The 21,551-nt window shown below is 50.1% G+C and overlaps 1 pseudogene; it reads right to left on the reverse strand.

Moving 5' to 3' along the window:
• Positions 1 to 204: 204 nt before the first annotated feature.
• The window catches only part of LOC106590588 (zinc finger C2HC domain-containing protein 1A-like), a 56,320-nt pseudogene continuing 34,973 nt past the window's right edge, over positions 205 to 21,551 (reverse strand).

Here is a 21,551-nt window from a genome sequence, read left to right on the forward strand (position 1 = left end):
CCGGCGCCTCGAATCCAGTATGGAGTGAACGGAGTACGCCGGGGCCTCCCCGATGTCCAGAGGGGGCAGAGGAACCTCCCGCACCTCAGACTCCTGGAGCGAGCCAGCCACCACCGGCCTGAGGAGAGACACATGGAACGAAGGGTTAATATTGTAATCGGGTGGAAGCTGTAACCTATTACAAACCTCGTTCACTCACCTCAGGACTTTAAATGGCCCCACAAACCGCGGACCCAGCTTCCGGCAGGGCAGGCAGAGGGGCAGGTTTCGGGTCGAGAGCCAGACCCGGTTCCCCCGGTGCGAACATCGGGGTCTCACTGCGGTGGCGATCTGCATTAACCTTCTGGCGCGTCACAGTCTGCTGAAGGTGGACACGGATGGCTTCCCATGTCTCCTCTGCACGCCTGAACCAGTCGTCCACCACAGGAACCTCGGTCTGACCCTGATGCCAAGGCGCCAGAACCGGCTGATACCCCAGCTAGAAGGGAGAGATGTTAGTGGAGGAGTGGCGGAGCGAGTTCTGTGCCATCTGGGCCCAGGGCACGAACTCCGCCCACTCCCCCGGCCGGTCCTGGCAATAGGACCGCAGAAACCTGCCCACATCCTGGTTAACTCTCTCCACCTGCCCATTACTCTCGGGGTGAAACCCTGAAGTAAGGCTGATCGAGACCCCCAGACGTTCCATGAACGCCTTCCAGACCCTAGACGTGAACTGGGGACCCCGATCAGACACTATATCCTCAGGCACCCCGTAGTGCCAGAAAACATGTGTAAACAAGGCCTCCACAGTCCGTAGGGCCGTAGGGAGACCGGGCAGAGGGAGGAGACGACAGGACTTAGAGAAACGATCCACAACGACCAGGATCGCGGTGTTACCCTGTGAGAGTGGAAGATCAGTAAGAAAATCCACCGACAGGTGCGACCAAGGCCGCTGTGGAATGGGTAAGGGGTGTAGCTTACCTCTGGGCAGGTGCCTAGGAGCCTTACACTGGGTGCACACCGAGCGGGAGGCCACCAGTACCTCCCGCTCAAACAGCGCACTGTACGACCGATCCCAGGATGACCAGAGGAGGGTGACGTGTGGGCCCAATAGATCAACTGGTCACGGACAGCAGACGGAACGTACAGATGCCCAGCGGGACACTGGACGGGAGCGGGCTCTGCATGCAACGCCTGCTCAATGTCCGTGTCCAGCTCCCACACTACTGGCGCCACCAGGCAGGTGGCGGGGAGTATGGGAGTGGGATCCATGGGCCGCTCCTCTGTGTCATACAGCCGGGACAATGCGTCTGCCTTCGCATTCTGGAAGCCTGGTCTGTAAGAAAGGGTAAACACAAAACGGGTGAAAAACATGGCCCACCTTGCCTGGCGAGGATTCAGTCTCCTCGCTGCCTGGATGTACTCCAGATTGCGGTGGTCAGTCCAGATGAGAAAAGGGTGTCTAGCCCCCTCAAGCCAATGTCTCCACACCTGAAAGGCCTTGACGACAGCCAACAATTCCCGGTCCCCCACGTCATAGTTTCGCTCCGCCGGGCTGAGCTTCTTCGAGAAGAAGGCACAGGGGCGGAGCTTCGGTGGCATACCAGAACGCTGAGAGAGCACAGCTCCTATCCCAGCCTCGGATGCGTCCAACTCCACTATGAACGCCAAAGAGTGATCCGGATGGGCCAGCACGGGAGCCGAAGTAAACAGAGCCCTCAGGTGACTAAAAGCCCTGTCCGCCTCAGCTGTCCACTGCAAGCGCACCGGGCCCCCCTTCAGCAGTGAGGTAATGGGAGCCGCTACCTGACCAAAACCCCGGATAAACCTCCGGTAGTAGTTGGCAAACCCTAAGAACCGCTGCACCTCCTTTAACGTGGTGGGAGTCGGCCAATTACGCATGGCTGCAATGCGGTCACTCTCCATCTCCACCCCTGAGGTGGAAATGCGATACCCTAGGAAGGAGACGGACTGTTGAAAGAAGAGCATTTCTCAGCCTTGACGTACAGGTCATGCTCCAACAGGCGACCAAGCACTCTGCGCACCAGGGACACATGCTCGGCGCATGTAGCGGAGTATATCAAAATGTCATCAATATACACCACTACACCCTGCCCATGCAGGTCCCTGTAAATCTCGTCTACAAATGCTTGGAAGACTGATGGCGCATTCATCAACCCGTACGGCATGACGAGGTACTCATAGTGCCCAGAGGTGGTACTGAAAGTCGTCTTCCACTCATCTCCCTCTCTGATACGCACCAGGTTGTAAGCACTCCTGAGATCTTGTTTGGTGAAGAAGCGCGCCCCGTGCATTGACTCTATCGCTGTGGCTATGAGCGGTAGCGGGTAACTATACCTCACAGTGATCTGATTCAGACCCCGATAGTCAATACACGGGCGCAGACCTCCCTCCTTCTTCACAAAAAAAATTGGAGGGGTGAAGTGGAGGACCAAATGTACTCCTGACGCAGGGATTCAGAGACATATGTTTCCATAGCCTCCGTCTCCGCCTGTGAGAGGGGATACACGTGACTGCTGGGGAGTGCAGCGTCTACCAGGAGATCTATTGCACAATCGCCCCGTCGATGAGTTGGTAATTGAGTCGCCTTCTTTTTGGAGAAGGCGAGAGCCAAATCGGCATATTCAGGGGGAATGCACACGGTGGAGACCTGGTCTGGACTTTCCACCGTAGTAGCACCAACGGAAACCCCTACACACCTACCTGAGCACTCTCACAACCACCCTGTGAGAGCCCTCTGTGGCCAAGAAACAGTGGGGTTATGACAAGCTAACCAGGGTAGGCCCAGCACCACGGGAAACGCAGGAGAGTCAATAAGGAAGAGACTAATTCTCTCCGTATGACCCCCCTGCGTCACCATGCCTAAAGGAGCGGTGACCTCCCTAATCATCCCTGACCCTAATGGTCGACTATCTGAGGCATGAACGGGGAAAGATACATCCACGGGAACAATGGGGATCCCTAAACTATGGGCTAAAGCTCTAACAATAAAATTCCCAGCCGCGCCTGAATCAACGAGCACCTTATGCTGGGAATGCGGGGAAAACTCAGGGAAAGTGACAAACACAAACATATGTGCAACAGAGGGCTCTGGGTGAGAATGGTGCCGGCTCACCTGGGGTGACTCACCCTGCCTGCTGCCTCGATCCCCAGAGGAACCAACCTGGCACCGACCAGCAGTGACCTCTGCGACCACAGATGGTGCACGAGCGGGAACCCTCTCCGGTCTCCCTGCGCACCGCCCCTCCCAGCTCCATGGGTATCGGTGAGGGGGTGCGGGAGGATGGAACCACCGTACCCCGATCAGAACGTCCGCGGGTAGCTAGCAGGTTGTCCAGCCGGATGGACACGGCCACCAGCTGGCCGAACGTGAGGGTGGTGTCTCTGCAGGCCAACTCCTGACAGACGTCCTTGTGCAGACTTCAGCGGTAATGGTCAGTCAGGGCTCTGTCGCTCCATCCCGCGCCGGCAGCCAGGGTCCTGCCTCAGATGAAAGAGGCACTCACCCGCCACTCTACCCTCGGGCGGGTGGTCGAAGACTGCCCTGAAACGGCGGGTGAACTCCTCAAACTGGTCCAACGCCGCATCTCTCTCTCTCCACGGCGTTGGCCCACTCCAGGGCTTTCCCAGTGAGGCACGAGACGAGGGCGGACACCCTCTCACGGCCTGATGTAGCCGGGTGGACGGTGGCCAGGTATAGCTCCAGTTGAAGCAGGAACCCCTGGCAGTTCGCAGCCTCTCCGTCGTACTCCTGGGGCAGGGAGAGACGAATCCCACTAGAACCAGGTGGAAAAGGGGCGCTCAGGGGAGACCCCGGTTGTGCTGGTGGAGGTGCTGGAAGAACTCCCTGTCTCTCCCAGCAGTCTCTCCCAGCGCCATGGACAACGCGGTCCATGGCGGTGCCAAGATGGTGAAGCATTGCTGCGTGCTCCCGGACGTGAGCGGCTGTTTCCCGGTGAGCGGCTGTTTCACCTGAGGCAGGAGACGAGGAGCGCGCAGGACTTCGCTCTCGAGTTCCAGACCCTGGCCGCGGGAGCAGGGTGGAATGAGAGGGCCCTTATAGATCACTACCGTTGTAGTTTGAGGGAGGACGTCCGCCGGGAATTAGCCTGTCGGGACACGACCCACATACTGGACCAACTGGTGGATCTGTCCATCCGACTGGACAATCTGCTGGCCGCCCGCGGACGTCCGACCCGGGCCCTGCTCATTCCACCCTCCAGCCCTCCTGCTCCCACGCCTATGGAGATAGGGGGGGCAGCAGCCAGGAAGACTGGAGGGGGAGGTCGCTCCTGCACCTCATGTGGTCGCAGAGGGCACACTGTGGACCGGTGCTGGGGAGACTCCCCTAGGAGTCCAGAGGGCAGGCAGAGCGCTCCTTTGACACCTCAGGTGAGTCAGCACCAGCCTCACCCAGAGCCCCCTGTCCGTCACATGTATGTGTCAGTGTCCTTTCCTTGTTTCTCCCCTCACTCCCGGTTTAAGGCGCTAGTCGATTCAGGCGCAGCAGGGAGTTTTATGGACCGTGGGGTCGCGGCTAAGTTAGGGATTCCCCTGGTCCAGTTGGACCAACCCTTCCCTGTGCACGCCCTAGACAGTCGACCACTAGGGTCAGGGCTGGTCAGGGAGGTCACTGTGCCTCTGGTCATGGTAATGCGGGGGGGTCATGAGGAGCGGATTAGTCTTTTCCTCATCGATTCCCCAGCATTTCCAGTGGTTCTAGGGATTCCCTGGCTAGCCACTCACAACCCTAAGATTTCGTGGGGACAGAGGGCTCTTAAGGGGTGGTCAAATGAGTGCTCGGGCAGGTGCATAGGAGTTTCCATCGGTGCGACTACGGTGGAGAGTCCAGACCAAGTATCCACCGTGCACATTCCCTCAGAGTATGCCGATTTGGCTATCGCCTTCAGTAAAACGAAGGTGACCCAATTACCACCTCATCGACGAGGAGACTGTGCGATAAACCTCCAGGTGGGCGCTGCCCTTCCTCGTAATCAAGTTTATCCCCTGTCTCAGGAGGAAACAGCGGCTATGGAGACATACGTCACTGAGTCCTTGAGGCAGGGATACATTCGGCCATCTCACTCACCCGTCTCCTCGAGCTTCTTTTTCGTGAAGAAGAAGGAGGGAGGTCTGCGCCCGTGCATTCACTATAGAGGTCTAAATGCCATCACAGTGGGTTTCAGTTACCCACTACCTCTCATCGCCTCGGCGATGGAGTCATTTCACGGGGTGCGCTTCTTCACGAAATTGGATCTCAGGAGCGCATATAATCTGGTGCGTATCCGAGGATACGGATATGAGTACCTCGTCATGCCGTATGGGTTAAAGAATGCTCCCGCAGTCTTTCAATCCTTTGTGGACGAGATTCTCCGGGACCTGCTCGGTCAGGGTGTAGTGGTGTACATCGATGACATTCTGGTCTACTCCACTACACGCGCCGAGCATGTGTCTCTGGTGCGTAAAGTGCTTGGGCGACTGGTGGAGCATGACCTATACGTCAAGGCTGAGAAATGTGAGTTTTCCAAACCAGCCGTCTCTTTCTTGGGGTATCGCATTTCCTCATCAGGGGTAGTGATGGAATGTGACCGCGTTTCAGCCGTGCGTAATTGGCCGACTCCCACCACGGTGAAGGAGGTGCAGCGGTTTTTGGGATTTGCCAATTACTACCGGAGGTTTATCCGGGGCTTTGGTCAGGTGGCGGCTCCCATTACCTCACTGTTGAAGGGGGGCCCGGTGCGGTTGCAGTGGTCCGCGGAGGCGGACAGGGCCTTTAGTCGTCTGAAGGTTTTGTTCACCGACGCTCCGGTGCTGGCGCACCCGGACCCCTCTTTGCCCTTCATAGTGGAGGTGGACGCGTCCGAGGCTGGGGTAGGAGCCGTGCTGTCCCAGCGCTCGGGCGCCCCCCCAAAGCTCCGCCCCTGCGCCTTCTTCTCTAGGAAGTTGAGTCCGGCGGAGCGTAACTATGATGTGGGGGACAGGGAGCTGTTGGCTGTGGTCAGAGCCCTGAAGGTGTGGAGACATTGGCTTGAGGGGGCACGTCACCCTTTTCTCATCTGGACTGACCACCGCAATCTGGAGTACATCCGGGCGGCGAGGAGACTGAACCCGCGTCAAGCCAGGTGGGCGATGTTCTTTACGAGATTTCGGTTTAACATCTCGTATATCCCAGGTTCCCGGAACACTAAGGCCGACCCACTGTTTCGTCTCCATGATGCCGAGGAACGGTCCACCGATCCCACGCCCATACTTCCAGCCTCCTGCCTGGTGGCACCGGTGGTCTGGGAGGTGGACGCGGACATCGAGCGGGCGTTACGGACGGAGCCTACTCCTCCGCAGTGTCCAGTGGGTCGTAAGTACGTTCCGCTCGATGTTCGCGATCGGCTGATTCGGTGGGCTCACACGCTTCCCTCCTCGGGTCACCCAGGGGTTGAGCGGACAGTGCGTGGTCTTAGTGGGAGATACTGGTGGCCCACCTTGGTGAGGGACGTGAGGCACTATGTCTCCTCCTGTTCGGTGTGCGCTCAGAGTAAGGCTCCCAGGCACCTGCCTAGAGGGAAATTACAACCCCTCCCGGTTCCACAACGACCATGGTCCCACCTGGCGGTGGATTTCTTGACCGATCTCCCGCCGTCTCAGGGCAACACTACGATCCTGGTCGTTGTGGACCGGTTTTCTAAGTCCTGCCGTCTGCTTCCGTTACCCGGTCTTCCTACGGCCCTGCAGACCGCGGAAGCCTTATTCACCCACGTCTTCCGGCACTACGGGGTGCCCGAGGATATCGTCTCAGATCGAGGCCCCCAGTTCACGTCCCGAGTGTGGCGGGCGTTTATGGAGCGACTGGGGGTTTCGGTCAGTCTGACCTCGGGGTTTCACCCGAAAGTAATGGGCAGGTGGAAAGGGTAAACCAGGATGGTGGGCAGGTTCCTGCGGTCCTACTGCCAGGACCGGCCAGGGGAGTGGGCAAGGTTCGTGCCATGGGCCGAAATGGCTCAGAACTCTTTGCGCCACTCCTCCACCAACATATCACCATTCCAATGTGTGTTGGGTTATCAGCCGGTCCTGGGGCCATGGCATCAGAGCCAGACGGAGGCCCCTGCGGTGGAGGAATGGGTCCAGCGCTCAAGGGAGACCTGGAACGCTGTGCAGGAATCCCTGGAACGAACCAGGGTACGACAAAAAGCGAGCGCTGACCGGCACCGCAGCGAGGCCCCCGTGTTCACCCCAGGGGAGAGAGTCTGGCTCTCGACCCGGAACCTGCCCCTCCGCCTGCCCTGCCGGAAGCTGGGTCCGCGGTTTGTGGGGCCATTTAAAGTCCTGAGGTGTGTCACAGATTACAACTTCCTTCTTATTATCGCATTAACCCCTCGTTTCATGTGTCTCTCCTCAGGCCGGTGGTAGCTGGTCCGCTGCAGGAAAATGAGGTACGGGAGGTCCCTCCACCCCCCCTGGACATCGGGGGGCCCCCGGCGTACACAGTCAGGTCCATCTTGGACTCCAGACGCCGGGCGAGGGGCCTGCAGTACCTCGTGGACTGGGAGGGGTACGGCCCGGAGGAGAGGTGCTGGGTACCGGTGGAGGACATACTGGACCCAGCGCTCATCCGGGAGTTCCGCAGCCTCCATCCGGATCGCCCTGCGCCTCGCCCTCCGAGGCGTCCTCGAGGCCGGCGTCGGCGCGCTGCGGGAGCCGCGCGTCAGGGGGGGAGTACTGTCACGACAGTGACGGATGGTGGCGCCCCTCCTCGGCCGGGCGGAGCTCGGCGGTCGTCGTCGCCGGCCTACTAGCTACCATCGATCCCTTTTTGTTTCACTTTCGTTTGGTTAGGTCTAGGTAGGCACGCACCTGTTTTGGGTTAGTCATTAGTAAGGGGGGGTTATTTAGGTTAGCGTAGGATGTATGTGGTTGTACGTGATTGTGTTGCTTGTCCGGGTGTTGTGTGTTCGTAAAGAACGTGTATTGAGTTTTTTCCTTCTGCCAGTGGTTTCTTTTATTTGTGTACACCACCGCAGAATCGTTCAGGGCTGCGCCCCTATACCTTGTCGACCACGTACAGTGCTTCAAATAAAGAAGTGTGGTCACGAACTCTCTCTGTCTCCTGCGCCTGACTCTACCTCTCCTGTTGTTCCTCGAGCCAGCCCGTGACATAATGAGGCTGCCTAATAATTATGCACACCTTGATATAAGGTGTTATTCACTGTCGCCACACCCTCCCTCATTACACAAATACATATCACCTGAAAATGATTAAATCCAATAAGCATTCAAGTTTATATGGTTTGGAGTTCGAAAATGTGAATAGAAACAATGATAAGATCAGAATACTCACTTGCCTAATAATTGTGCACAGTGTATATAGTCCTGTAATGTAGTGTAGACCTGTAATGTAGTAGTGTTTATAAGCCCTGTAAAGTACTATAGTCTATATATAGTATAGAGTCATGTAAGGTAGTATAGTATAGGTATGATCCATGGCACGAAGCCTCCAGTGATGATCCATGGCACGAAGCCTCCAGTGATAATCCATGGCCCGGAGCCTCCATGATGATCCATGGCACAAAGCCTCCAGTGATAATCCATGGCGCGGAACCAGTTGTGATGACCCATGGCCCGGAGCCTGTAGGGATGATCCATGGCATGAAGCCTCCAGTGATAATCCATGGCCCGGAGCCTCCATGATGATCCATGGCACAAAGCCTCCAGTGATGATCCATGGCGCGGAACCAGTTGTGATGACCCATGGCCCGGAGCCTGTAGGGATGATCCATGGCATGAAGCCTCCAGTGATGATCCATAGCGCGGAACCAGTAGTGATGATCCATGGCCCGGAGCCGGCAGCGAAGGTCCCTGGTCCGGAACCCACAGAGACGCTCTCCGGCCCGGAGCCCCCAGCGACGCTCCCCGGCCCGGAGCCCCCAGCGACGCTCCCCGGCCCGGAGCCCCCAGCGACGCTCCCCGGCCCGGAGCCCCCAGCGACGCTCCCCGGCCCGGAGCCCCCAGCGACTCTCCCCGGCCCGGAGCCCCCAGCGACGCTCCCCGGCCCGGAGCCCCTAGCGACGCTCCCCAGCCCGGAGCCCCCAGCGACGCTCCCCAGCCCGGAGCCCCTAGCGACGCTCCCCAGCCCGGAGCCCCCAGCGACGCTCCTCAGCCCGGAGCCCCCAGCGACGCTCCTCAGCCCGGAGCCCCCAGCGACGGTCCGCAGCCCCGAGTCTTCAGCGACGGTCCGCAGCCCAGAGTCTTCAGCGACGGCCCGCAGCCCAGAGTCTTCAGCGGCGGCCCGCAGCCTAGAGTCTTCAGCGGCGGCCCGCAGCCCAGAGTCTTCAGCGGCGGCCCGCAGCCCAGAGTCTTCAGCGGCGGCCCGCAGCCCAGAGTCTTCAGCGGCGGCCCGCAGCCCAGAGTCTTCAGCGGCGGCCCGCAGCCCAGAGTCTTCAGCGGCGGCCGGCAGTCCAGAGTCTTCAGCGGCGGTCGGCAGTTCAGAGCCTCCGGCGCTGATCCATGGTCTGGTTCCTCCGGCGACACAGAAGCGGGGGGATCAGCAGGCGGTGTGGGGGCTACACCCCGAAACAGAGCCGCCGCCAATTATAGATGCCCACCCGGACCCTCCCCAATAGGTTCAGGTTTGTGGCCTGGAGTCCGCACCTTTGGGGGGGGGGGTACTGTCTCGCTCTGACCTAGGAGAGCTGTGTTTTCTCTGTTTAGCTAGGCAAGGGTGTGATAGAATGCCCACCCACCTATGTTTTGTGTTCTATGTTTTGGCCGGGTATGGTTTCCAATCAGAGGCAGGTGTCTATCGTTGTCTCTGATTGGAAGCCATACTTAGGCAGCCTGTTTTTCCTTTGTTTTTTGTGGGTAGTTGTTTTCCGTTTAGTTGTGAGTACCTGACGGAACTGTCTGCTGTCATTCTTGTTTAATTTGTAAGTGTTCATTCTTTCATTAAACATCAAGATGAACATATTCCACGCTGCACCTTGGTCTACTCACTTTGACGCCTGTGACAAAGGTAGCATAGTTTATCCTCTCTGGGCTAGGCGGGACGAATTCGTCCCACCTACGTAACAGCCAGTTGAATCTTGTGGCACGATTTTCAAAACGTTTGAAATGCTATTACTTCAATTTCTCAAACATATGACTATATTACAGCTATTTAAAGACAAGACTCTCGTTAATCTAACCACACTGTCCGATTTCAAAAAGGCTTTACAACGAAAGCAAAACATTAGATTATGTCAGCAGAGTACCAAGCCAGAAATAATCAGACACCCATTTTTCAAGCTAGCACATAATGTCACAAAAACCCAGAAGACAGCTAAATGCAGCACTAACCTTTGATGATCTTCATCAGATGACAACCCTAGGACATTATGTTATACAATACATGCATGTTTTGTTCAATCAAGTTCATATTTATATCAAAAACCAGCTTTTTACATTAGCATGTGACGTTCAGAACTAGCATACCCCCCGCAAACCTCCAGTGAATTTACTAAATTACTCACGATAAACGTTCACAAAAAGCATAACAATTATTTAAAGAATTATAGATACAGAACTCCTCTATGCACTCGATATGTCCGATTTTAAAATAGCTTTTTGGTGAAAGCACATTTTGCAATATTCTAAGTACATAGCCCAGCCATCACGGGCTAGCTATTTAGACACCCGGCAAGTTTAGCACTCACCAATATCAGGTTTACTATTATAAAAGTTTGAATACCTTTTGTTGTCTTCGTCAGAATGCACTCCCAGGACTGCTACTTCAATAACAAATGTTGGTTTGGTCCAAAATAATCCATCGTTATATCCGAATAGCGGCGTTTTGTTCGTGCATCCCAGACACTATCTGAAATGGTAAATCAGGGTCGTGCGCATGGCGCAATTCGTGACAAAAAAAATCTAAATATTCCATTACCGTACTTCGAAGCATGTCAACCGCTGTTTAAAATCCATTTTTATGCCATTTTTCTCATAAAAAAGCGATAATATTCCGACCGGGAATGTCCATTTCGCTAAACAGAGGAAAGTAAACAAAGCTTTCGGTCGACGCGGGCACGAGCCTGAGTCTCACAGTACTGTAACCAGCCACTACCCAAACGAGCTACTTTTTTTCAGCCAGAGCCTGCAAAGCCACGATTCAGCTTTTTACCGCCTTCTGAGACCCTATGGCAGCCGTAGGAAGTGTCACGGGACAGCTAAGATCCTCACTCTTCAATAAACAGAGACAAGAAGAACGACACCTTGTCAGACAGGCCACTTCCTGCATGAAACCTTCTCAGTTTTTTGCCTGCCAAATGAGTTCTGTTATACTCACAGACACCATTCAAACAGTTTTAGAAACTGTAGGGTGTTTTCTATCCATATGTAATAAGTATATGCATATTCTAGTTACTGGGTAGGAGTGGTAACCAGATTAAATCGGGTACGTTTTTTATCCGGCGGTGTAAATACTGCCCCCTAGCCCTAACAGGTTAAATATTGTATATAGTCCTGCAAGGTAATATGGTGCTGTAAAGTAGTATAGTACTGTAAGGTAGTGTCGTGTCTTTGTGGGTACCATTAAACTGAAGATATGTTTATCAATTAGCTCCCTGTAATTATTATCACGCGATTAAACTGATTAATCGTTTAATTGTAATTAACTAGGAGGTCGGGGCACCACGGAGAATATTCAGATTACAAAGCTATAATTTTCCTAATATAACTTTCCTGTACTATAATATTATATTCTATTATAGTATAGGTCGATTATCTTCTAAGTTTAAATGGTGTATTTACCTCTAGTCCAGTCTCATTCCAAAACGTCGTAAATTGTTGAATCTGCACGAACCCAGTCTTTACTAAAATCATCCATACATCAATTGTCTTAAAATCATTTATTTACTACACTAATTAATTAACAGAAAAACATACAAACAGTAATTATTGTCACAAAGGATTGGTATCGGAATGTGCCCTTGTGGGCTAAACAGGCTGGTCGGCCTGTTGAACAATGGGTCATAAATGGTCAGCTGAGAAGTTTACACAGAGTTCATTAATATTACAATTGACAATTGAAGGCTCACTCATTCGGGAACAATTGCAATCAATATATATTTACGCTCAGTGTGTCGTTCTGATTCTTGTTGGAGAGTAGTTCTGTTGGGGAGTTTTGTCCGTGTTCTCTCTCTCTCTCTCTCTCTCTCTCTCTCTCTCTCTCTCGGTTAGAATGGATCTTTCAGAGCGACATTCATTAATGTCGTCATCGAATGGTTGTTTCGTTGGTCTTCGCGTTCGATGATATAATTTACTTAGCTGCAGACTAATAATTAATATCAAAGACTTGTTCTTATTCTGTCGGTATCAATAGTCTAAAAGTTAACCACGTGGTATGGTTCACTTTCAGTAGAGTACTTGGATGGTCAAACCTCTGGCCATAGAGTGTAGGCCTGGTCTGGAGAAATGTAAATCAGGGGAGTGTTTTATAGTGCCCATCGAACAGGCTGGTCAAATGACGCCTGGTCCTGTATGTGTCCCTGGGGCGTGCCTGAGTTAGATTTGGTTACAGAAATACAATTCTATCACATTACATCAGTACATAGCATCTCAATGTCTTACAAAAGCTTTATCCTTATTAATACATTCCATACACCCATATGAGGCAAGTCTTAAACTGAGTCTATTATATAAACAGTTTTATGGTAATATGGCTATATTGTCTCTTCTGAGTATCACAAAATTGTACCAAAAGAGGCCAACGTCATGACATACCCCCCCTGGTGGTTTGGATCTTGTTTATCCTGCAAGTTACAAATCAACATAAAATCATGACCACGTGATGTCTCATTGGTAGATCATCGTTGCAGTCCTCTCTGGTGGTTGAACTTGGTAGGCTCTCTGAAAGCGGAGCCGTCCACCACAAGGATGGGCAGTTGATGTCCGGTTGGTGATCGCCGTTGCGGTCTCCTCAATTGGTGTACCTTGGTAGGTTCCCTGGAAGCTGTAAAGTACCCCAGGAACGGCCAGGGGATGTCCTGGTTGGTGATCGCCGTTGCGGTCCCTCCCTCTGGTGGTTTACCTTGGTAGTCTCTCTGACAGCGGGCATGCCGCCACAAGGATAGGCTGTGGGTGTCCGGATTTGGGGTCGCCGTTCGGACCCGTCGTCCAGACTGGAAGATCTGGGCAGTAACTTAGGCAGATGTTAACAACGCACACACACACTCATGAAATATATATAATTACATTCATTCCCCAATGAGCGGCGTTGTGGCACTAAGTGATGGTTGTATGGGGACTTTGTTTATGGCTCTATCACTTCCTAAGTGTCAAAGGAACTGAACCGAAAAGGAATGAAAGCATAAACAAAACAAAAATATACAAAATATAGTTCACACAAAAAAATCATCTAATTGGACTGTATTCTATATACGTCCAATGTTCTGGCAAAATGATTATCATGGCATTGTCTCTAATGCCATATCTAGGGTTTTCCTACTTGGTGTGTTGCTTAGGCGCTATCCTAAGTTGATAACAATATGATAAGTCTACAGCTGTGATGCACTAGTTTTGGGCAGTCTACAGGTATGACCTACGGACTTCTGGGAAGAAAACTGGTGAGTGCTGTAGAGTCAAAGGCCTAGAAGTAAATGTTCAACTTTACTAAGGCTGGTATATTGCTTGGGCCCTTAAGTGGTCCTAGCATAAATCCTAATTGGATGTTCCGTTGTGCATGTGCGTTTATGCTTACACAAGCGCGCATGTCAAGGGAAGAAAACCAAGTATCCGGGCAGATTACAACTTGTTCAGAATGAGTCTGACGTAGTCAGGTAATTTTCAGGTCAATGCCTGGAGGTCAGTCAGAATTGGTGTCAAGGGAGTCTGTAGTAGTTTTCTACAAGTCACTGTCTTCCACTATTGTAGTGGCGATAGGTATGAAGTCTATTTCATAGCTATGTTATCCACGGAGGAGCTAACCTCACGACGGAAGTACTCTTTAAGTATTGGACCAGTCATACGTGGTGTGATCATGGTTCATGACTTCTAATAATTTTACTCCTGAATGGAGGGTCCTATTTATTAGTGACATGTGTGTTAACCATTTGAAGAGGGCACTGGAGATTCCCCTCCACGTGTTGCACTCTGAGTGACTCCTATGTCGCTATTATCAATAGCAATTTAACTTGTGAGGTTACTAATCCTCTTACTGAGTGTAGCTGGTATTGGTACTGGTACTCAAGGGGACCAGTTATCCTACCGATTTATTCTGAAATATTATCTACCGGAACACATGATTGGAGCATTTTACTAGTTGTATTGTAGTTGAACCTACGCATGGCAAAGAATGATTATTGATGCCATTAGTTTTGGAGGTGGACAAGTCCACTGGACTTCCTTTACGACCAGTGTGGTACACCTCAGTACTATCTTAGATGTCTTCTAAGATAATCCCCGTCTAGGGGCCTGTCTGCTCCTCACTGTTCTCATAGGAGAGTTTACAACTAGATTTGATTTATGCTCTGGCGGCCTCGTACGGTGTTGTCCGTAGTCTCGACCCCCCCACCGGCCTCGACGAGGCTCATCATGGGTCTGGGCTACTATTCCCCCCCTTTGTGCCTCGGGACCCCCCCACCAGCGGGTGGTGTTGGTGTCCGATGCGCAAATGAAAAGGTCGGACCCTATGTACGAGTTGTCAGCGGCCGCGTTTTTATGAGAGTGGCTGTAACCTTTCAACCAAATCTCCTGGTGTTTGTGCTTCAAAACGCTCAGTGGCTGTCAAGGCATGTCAGTCACCACCGCGTCCGCGTGTGGCAACCTCTTCATTACCTGTGAACTGAGACGAGGATATCGGTCTGTGATATCGCAAAGTGTTTCACAAGTGGGAGTCATCGGGTCAGTTGCTGGACTGACGCCATTAGTGTCATTGTAAGGGGTGACAGTCCCCAACAAAGCGGAAGGTGTATCATCAGAAGCAGAGTATACTCTGCGCATCAATGTTTTTCTTGCTGGGACGGCCGCAGTGCTTGCGGAAGTGTCCAAAGGGAAAGAAAAGTTCATCTCAACTACCGTATTACATGACTGCAAGGAGGAGGGAAGTTGCTTATTCACAGAGACAGCTGGCTCAAAATCATGAAAAGAATGGTCAATCAGGTTGGCTGATGGAATGTGTCGAGATATCGTACTATCTCCGTGGATCGGATTTTGTACCAAGAGGTTTCTAAACGTCTTTTTCTCAAGGGGTGCTTTCGACAGATACCCCTCGTGAAGGACTGCGTTGCAGCTAGCGTTAGGGGAGACGGTGTGGTCAGTGGAGAAGGCACTGTGGCCTGTGACCATACCTGGTTGGTTTTCCAATCCATCAATGGGAGTAACCGATCCATCAAGTCTGCTCCAAGTAGCAGGGTTACAGTTTCGAGGCTGGTAACATACACAGGGTGAACGAGCGATACGTCCTGGAAGTGTAGTTTCAGCATGACTCTCAATGTGAGAGGCGAGGTAGTCTGAGTGACCCCTCGAAGTTTAGTGTCGCATCGTTCCACTTTTAACCAACGTTTAGTTGGCTTCAAAGCCCTTTTGAGATCATCAAACAATGTTTGAGAGATGAGTGATATTGTCGCACCCGAATCAATTAGCGCATGACAAGCTAAGCAGTCCTCCAGGACTGTTTCCAGGTATGGCCGTTTAGATTCGTGGTTAGTGGACATATTCCCCACAAAGTGGAGTGGTCGTTCGCAACGACGTGATGTGCCATGTCTGTTCAAGATGGAAGCAGATTGACTTTTCTGATTTTGAGTGGGCTTGGCTTTAACGAAGCGTTTGACCTTTTTCTTCGCAACTTTTGTATCAGAGTCTATAGACAGAGCCCGGGGCTTGTTTCTTGATCAAGCGGGCCCTGGATAGGGTCTTGAATGAGAGCGGGAGAAATTTGAACTTTAACGTCAATGCTATGGGTGTTAATTCCTGCGGACCTGGTGTCCGGTAATTCCCCGTCTAGTCCTTGTGACTTATCTTTTACCCTTTTCTCAAATTGTTCTCGCTTAAGTTCTTCCCGTAGTGGGACTTCTGGAGAACATTGGTCTACGTTTTGGTCGTCCTTCAACCCTTTGTTACCCTTGTGCTCTGACACTTTTTGTGGGTTGGGTGCAGGAACGTAGCGAACGGGTCGATTGTAGCGGTAGTCATGTTGATGGCTACGTATTTTACAGTTATTTCGACCGCGGAGGTTATTGGAATCAGGGTTTCGTGGTAGAAACTGATGTTGTGCGTCATCTCTCGATGCTCCAATACCTGTTAATGCACCCTCTAACTGGAGTGAGTGCTCCTGGTTAAACTTCAAAACTGAGTGGTCAGGGCTCTTAGCGTTGTGAACTTTTGATGCCTCAAAAGCTGTGCTTGCAAGCTCTCTGAGTTGTAAGATAGGCAAGCCAACGTGGGCTGCAGGGCCCAAGTAGGTAATGAAGGTGGGATACATGTTCGACAGAAACATTTGTTTGAATGGTAACAGCTCTTCCATTCCTGTTTCTGTGAGTAGGCCAAAGTAAGCTGAACGAAGCCTATGATAGAAAGCTTGTGGGTGTTCGTTCCGAGCTTGTTTGACGGTGTTAGCCAGTGAGCTATCGTGTTTGCGAGTCGCAGAACCACTGAATTCTAATTTCAAAGCTGTGGCAAGTTTAGCATAGTCATTTAGCACGTGTTGCTGTTGTAGACGAAGGAACCTCGTCACGTGTCTATTCGACGTTCGCTTCAACAGGTAAACCCTGTCAGAACCCGTAGCGTTCGGTTAGCCACCCAACGCGTCTTCTATGTCAGCTAGGAACGTCTCAGTATCGTTTGGCTGACCTGGAACGGGGTCAAAGGTGGGGAAATTCTTGACGAGTTTGTCAAGGTATTCTGCGCCAAGCGGGCGGAGAGGGTTGGCTTCATCCTGTGGAGAGATTGGGGCCGAAAGGCCAAGAGAAGAAGCCAAGCCTTGTTGTTGTTGGCCAAGAGGCACCATATTACTCAGTGCCGAAGGGCCAAGAGGAGAAGACTGAGGGACACATGAGGGAGGCAAGGTCTGAAACCTATTGTCTTCACTCCTGTGAGTACAGGGCTCCGGTTGCTTGGATGGGAAGTCGCGCTGTAGAGCGTGACCATTCTGGATTTCCTCCAGATGGTACCTAATGGTGGAATTCTGCTGCATTGCAGAGTCCACTTGAGCGCTTAGAGTACTGATTTTGGACACGTGAGTGTCACACCTGCTCCTTTCGGTCTCAAACTTATCTGTCATGGTTTGCAGATAGAGGTCTTGAGTACGGAGCGAGAGATTCAGTGATGAGATTTCCTCTGCTTGCTTAGAAATCAATATTTCCAACCTCATCACCTGAGTTCTCTCATCATTCATTTGGTCAGCGACTTCAATAAGTTCTGCTGATTTATCATCCAACTTTGTCATTGTGTTCATTAACTGATCGTCTTTGGTCTGCAGCGCTTTGAGGAGCACCGTGTTATTTTGAGTAACATTCAACAAAACAGCATGCATGTTGTCAAGTTGAGCGCTCCTGTTTGTAGATAACTCTTCAGATTTATCTCGTTTGGCGTGGACATCATCGTATTTAGTTTTGGCTAAATCAAGTTGTTCCTGTAGCATATGATTTTGTTCCTGTAGAAAACGATTTTGTTGAAGAGCTTGTGCTTGTTCATCGTCGTACGTTTTTGCAATTACATTTAATTGTTCAGTTTTCGAACGCAGTTCCATAGCTAGCAGAATTTTTCCCTTTTCTGCATTTGTGATTGGTTTCCCGGTTCTCTCCACCTGTCCCTTTATGTCTACCGTTACCTGCTCGTGCTTCAGCTGTGCACTGCAGTATTGGACAGATGGCAATCTCGGATGGCAAGACATCAGAGCTAGACTGGAGAGAACCTTTACGAGGCCTGCGCCCGATGGTTGATTTTGGAAAACATTGTTGTCTGCTTTTCCACTAATGGCATAATTAGGGTTGTTATCGCTGCTGAGGTCAGAGATCAATCCATTTACGGGTGGAGGTTCACTAATTAGCGGGCGAGTGGGAACCACCCCTCTGATAGCTTGCACATTATTAGAACATTTGAAAGGAAAAAATTGTTTTTCCTAATTTTCCAAAATTTGGTTTTGGAATGTGGAAAACTGCAAAGACGATTTTAATCTATTTATAGACGTTAATGAACCATCAGTACTGTACAGTACTGTGGAAGTTGGACGTGAATGAATTTGCAAAAGCAAATTGAATTAATCAATGCCAATGATTAGTCCTACCTGGGTAGGCTATCTGGGTATTAAACTTGAATTACCTGAGAGGTTGCTTCATCCAGGTTAATATGCAAAGTTTAAGTTGTCTCATTTAATTGGAAGAACCTAGAAAGGTATGTTCGACAATTTAACTTATTAAATTGAATGAGACGATAATCCATACAATCTCCATTGATTGGATATCATAAGTGTAAACCGTAGTTCAAATGTTGGGACCCTTCACCACTAGGGTACGCTCCTACCTGGGGCTGAACGTCAGGAAAGGGGTTTTACTGACTGTGCCTTGCTAAAGCAGATTTTACTGATTAATCTATTTATGATATATCAAACCTGTATAGGCTATCTGGGAATTAACTTTCAATTAACCTGAGAGCATTGCTTCATCTAAGTTAAGTTTGGAAAATGTTAATCATGTCTCATTGTAGATGCCCAATCAATTTTGGATATTATTTGAAAGATCCACTTGAAAAGGTAAATCTGGCAATTTCACTTGTTAGTTAAATTGAATGAGACGTGCTCCACGTTTGAATTTCCCCTAGAGATGTACTAGCAATTCTTCACCACCAGGGTGCAGAATGCTGAAATTTAAACGGAAGTACAAAGGTCGGACTTCCGTCGCGCTAGCGGAGAAATTTTAAACGTGTTACGGTGGAGGGTAAAATGTTCCCTCTCTGTTAGCTTACCCGTAATGCTAAGCTATTGCTACTTGGTTCAGGAGTATCCTTCCAAGCATCAAAATAGGATCCTTTCCCTTATGGAAAGGGTCGGTTTTCTAGTGACGTCTCACCTTAACCCCATTCAGCATATTCTGCTAGCGTTTATGTTGACCGGAGCGACACGGTACTTAACTACAAATACGCATACGGTCTGCCCACACTTTCTTAGTGCGGTAGGCAAATTATTCGGCTCGGTTCCCGGACAGTTATCTTCTAATTTCTAACCTTACTCTAGAAGTTAATATTTACCGACAGAAATAGTACCGTTTGGCCTAACGGACTAAATCTGGAATTTAAATCCTCACTGCTATCGACATAAGACCGGAGCTACTCTAAATAGCTTATCTCAATGGAAAATGCACAATCACTTTGTTTACATAGCAGGCTGTTTGTACAATTCTGTTTGCACAATTGATATATAGAATTTCACAGCAAAGTCCAATTCTATCTTAGATTCCTCGCACGGGGGCTCCAAATGTATTATCAAATTGAACCAACGTGCGTTTGATTCACACGGGGGCACCAATATGTCGTGTCTTTGGGGGTACCATTAAACTGAAGATATGTTTATCAATTAGCTCCCTGTAATTATTATCACGCGATTAAACTGATTAATCGTTTAATTGTAATTAACTAGGAGGTCGGGGCACCAAGGAGAATATTCAAATTACAAAGCTATAATTTTCCTAATATAACTTTCCTGTACTATAATATTATATTCTATTATAGTATAGGTCGATTATCTTCTAAGTTTAAATGGTGGATTTACCTCTAGTCCAGTCTCATTCCAAAACGTCGTAAATTGTTGAATCTGCACGAACCCAGTCTTTACTAAAATGATCCATACATCAATTGTCTTAAAATCATTTATTTACTACACTAATTAATTAACAGAAAAACATACAAACAGTAATTATTGTCAACAAAGGATTGGTATCGGAATGTGCCCTTGTGGGCTAAACAGGCTGGTCGGCCTGTTGAACAATGGGTCATAAATGGTCAGCTGAGAAGTTTACACAGAGTTCATTAATATTACAATTGAAGGCTCACTCATTCGGGAACAATTGCAATCAATATATATTTACGCTCAGTGTGTCGTTCTGATTCTTGTTGGAGAGTAGTTCTGTTGGGGAGTTTTGTCCGCGTTCTCTCTCTCTCTCTCTCTCTCTCTCTCTCTCTCTCTCTCTCTCTCGGTTAGAATGGATCTTTCAGAGCGACATTCATTAATGTCGTCATCGAATGGTTGTTTCGTTGGTCTTCGCGTTCGATGATATAATTTACTTAGCTGCAGACTAATAATTAATATCAAAGACTTGTTCTTATTCTGTCGGTATCAATAGTCTAAAAGTTAACCACGTGGTATGGTTCACTTTCAGTAGAGTACTTGGATGGTCAAACCTCTGGCCATAGAGTGTAGGCCTGGTCTGGAGAAATGTAAATCAGGGAGTGTTTTATAGTGCCCATCGAACAGGCTGGTCAAATGACGCCTGGTCCTGTATGTGTCCCTGGGGCGTGCCTATGACTGAGTTAGATTTGGTTACAGAAATACAATTCTATCACATTACATCAGTACATAGCATCTCAATGTCTTACAAAAGCTTTATCCTTATTAATACATTCCATACACCCATATGAGGCAAGTCTTAAACTGAGTCTATTATATAAACAGTTTTATGGTAATATGGCTATATTGTCTCTTCTGAGTATCACAAAATTGTACCAAAAGAGGCCAACGTCATGACAGTAGTATAGTCTATATATAGTATATAGTCCTGTATGGTATATAGCCTGCAATATATATATATATAGTATAAGAAAGAAAAATTAATCCATGCTTTTGTTACTTCTAGGCTGGACTACTGCAATGCTCTACTTTCCGGCTACCCGGATAAAGCACTAAATAAACTTCAGTTAGTGCTAAATACGGCTGCTAGAATCCTGACTAGAACCAAAAAATTTGATCATATTACTCCAGTGCTAGCCTCCCTACACTGGCTTCCTGTTAAGGCAAGGGCTGATTTCAAGGTTTTACTGCTAACCTACAAAGCATTACATGGGCTTGCTCCTACCTATCTTTCCGATTTGGTCCTGCCATACATACCTACACGTACGCTACGGTCACAAGACGCAGGCCTCCTAATTGTCCCTAGAATTTCTAAGCAAACGGCTGGAGGTAGGGCTTTCTCCTATAGAGCTCCATTTTTATGGAATGGTCTGCCTACCAATGTGAGAGACGCAGACTCAGTCTCAACCTTTAAGTCTTTACTGAAGACTTATCTCTTCAGTAGGTCCTATGATTAAGTATAGTCTGGCCCAGGAGTGTGAAGGTGAACGGAAAGGCTGGAGCAACGAACCGCCCTTGCTGTCTCTGCCTTGCCGGTTCCCCTCTTTCCACTGGGATTCTCTGCCTCTAACCCTTTTACAGGGGCTGAGTCACTGGCTTACTGGTGTTCTTCCATGCCGTCCATGGGAGGGGTGCGTCACTTGAGTGGGTTGAGTCACTGACGTGGTCTTCCTGTCTGGGTTGGCGCCCCCCCTTGGGTTGTGCCATGGCGGAGATCGTTGTGGGCTATACTCGGCCTTGTCTTAGGACGGTA

The sequence above is a fragment of the Salmo salar genome, chromosome ssa29, assembly GCF_905237065.1.
Source record: "Salmo salar chromosome ssa29, Ssal_v3.1, whole genome shotgun sequence".
Taxonomy (NCBI): domain Eukaryota; kingdom Metazoa; phylum Chordata; class Actinopteri; order Salmoniformes; family Salmonidae; genus Salmo; species Salmo salar.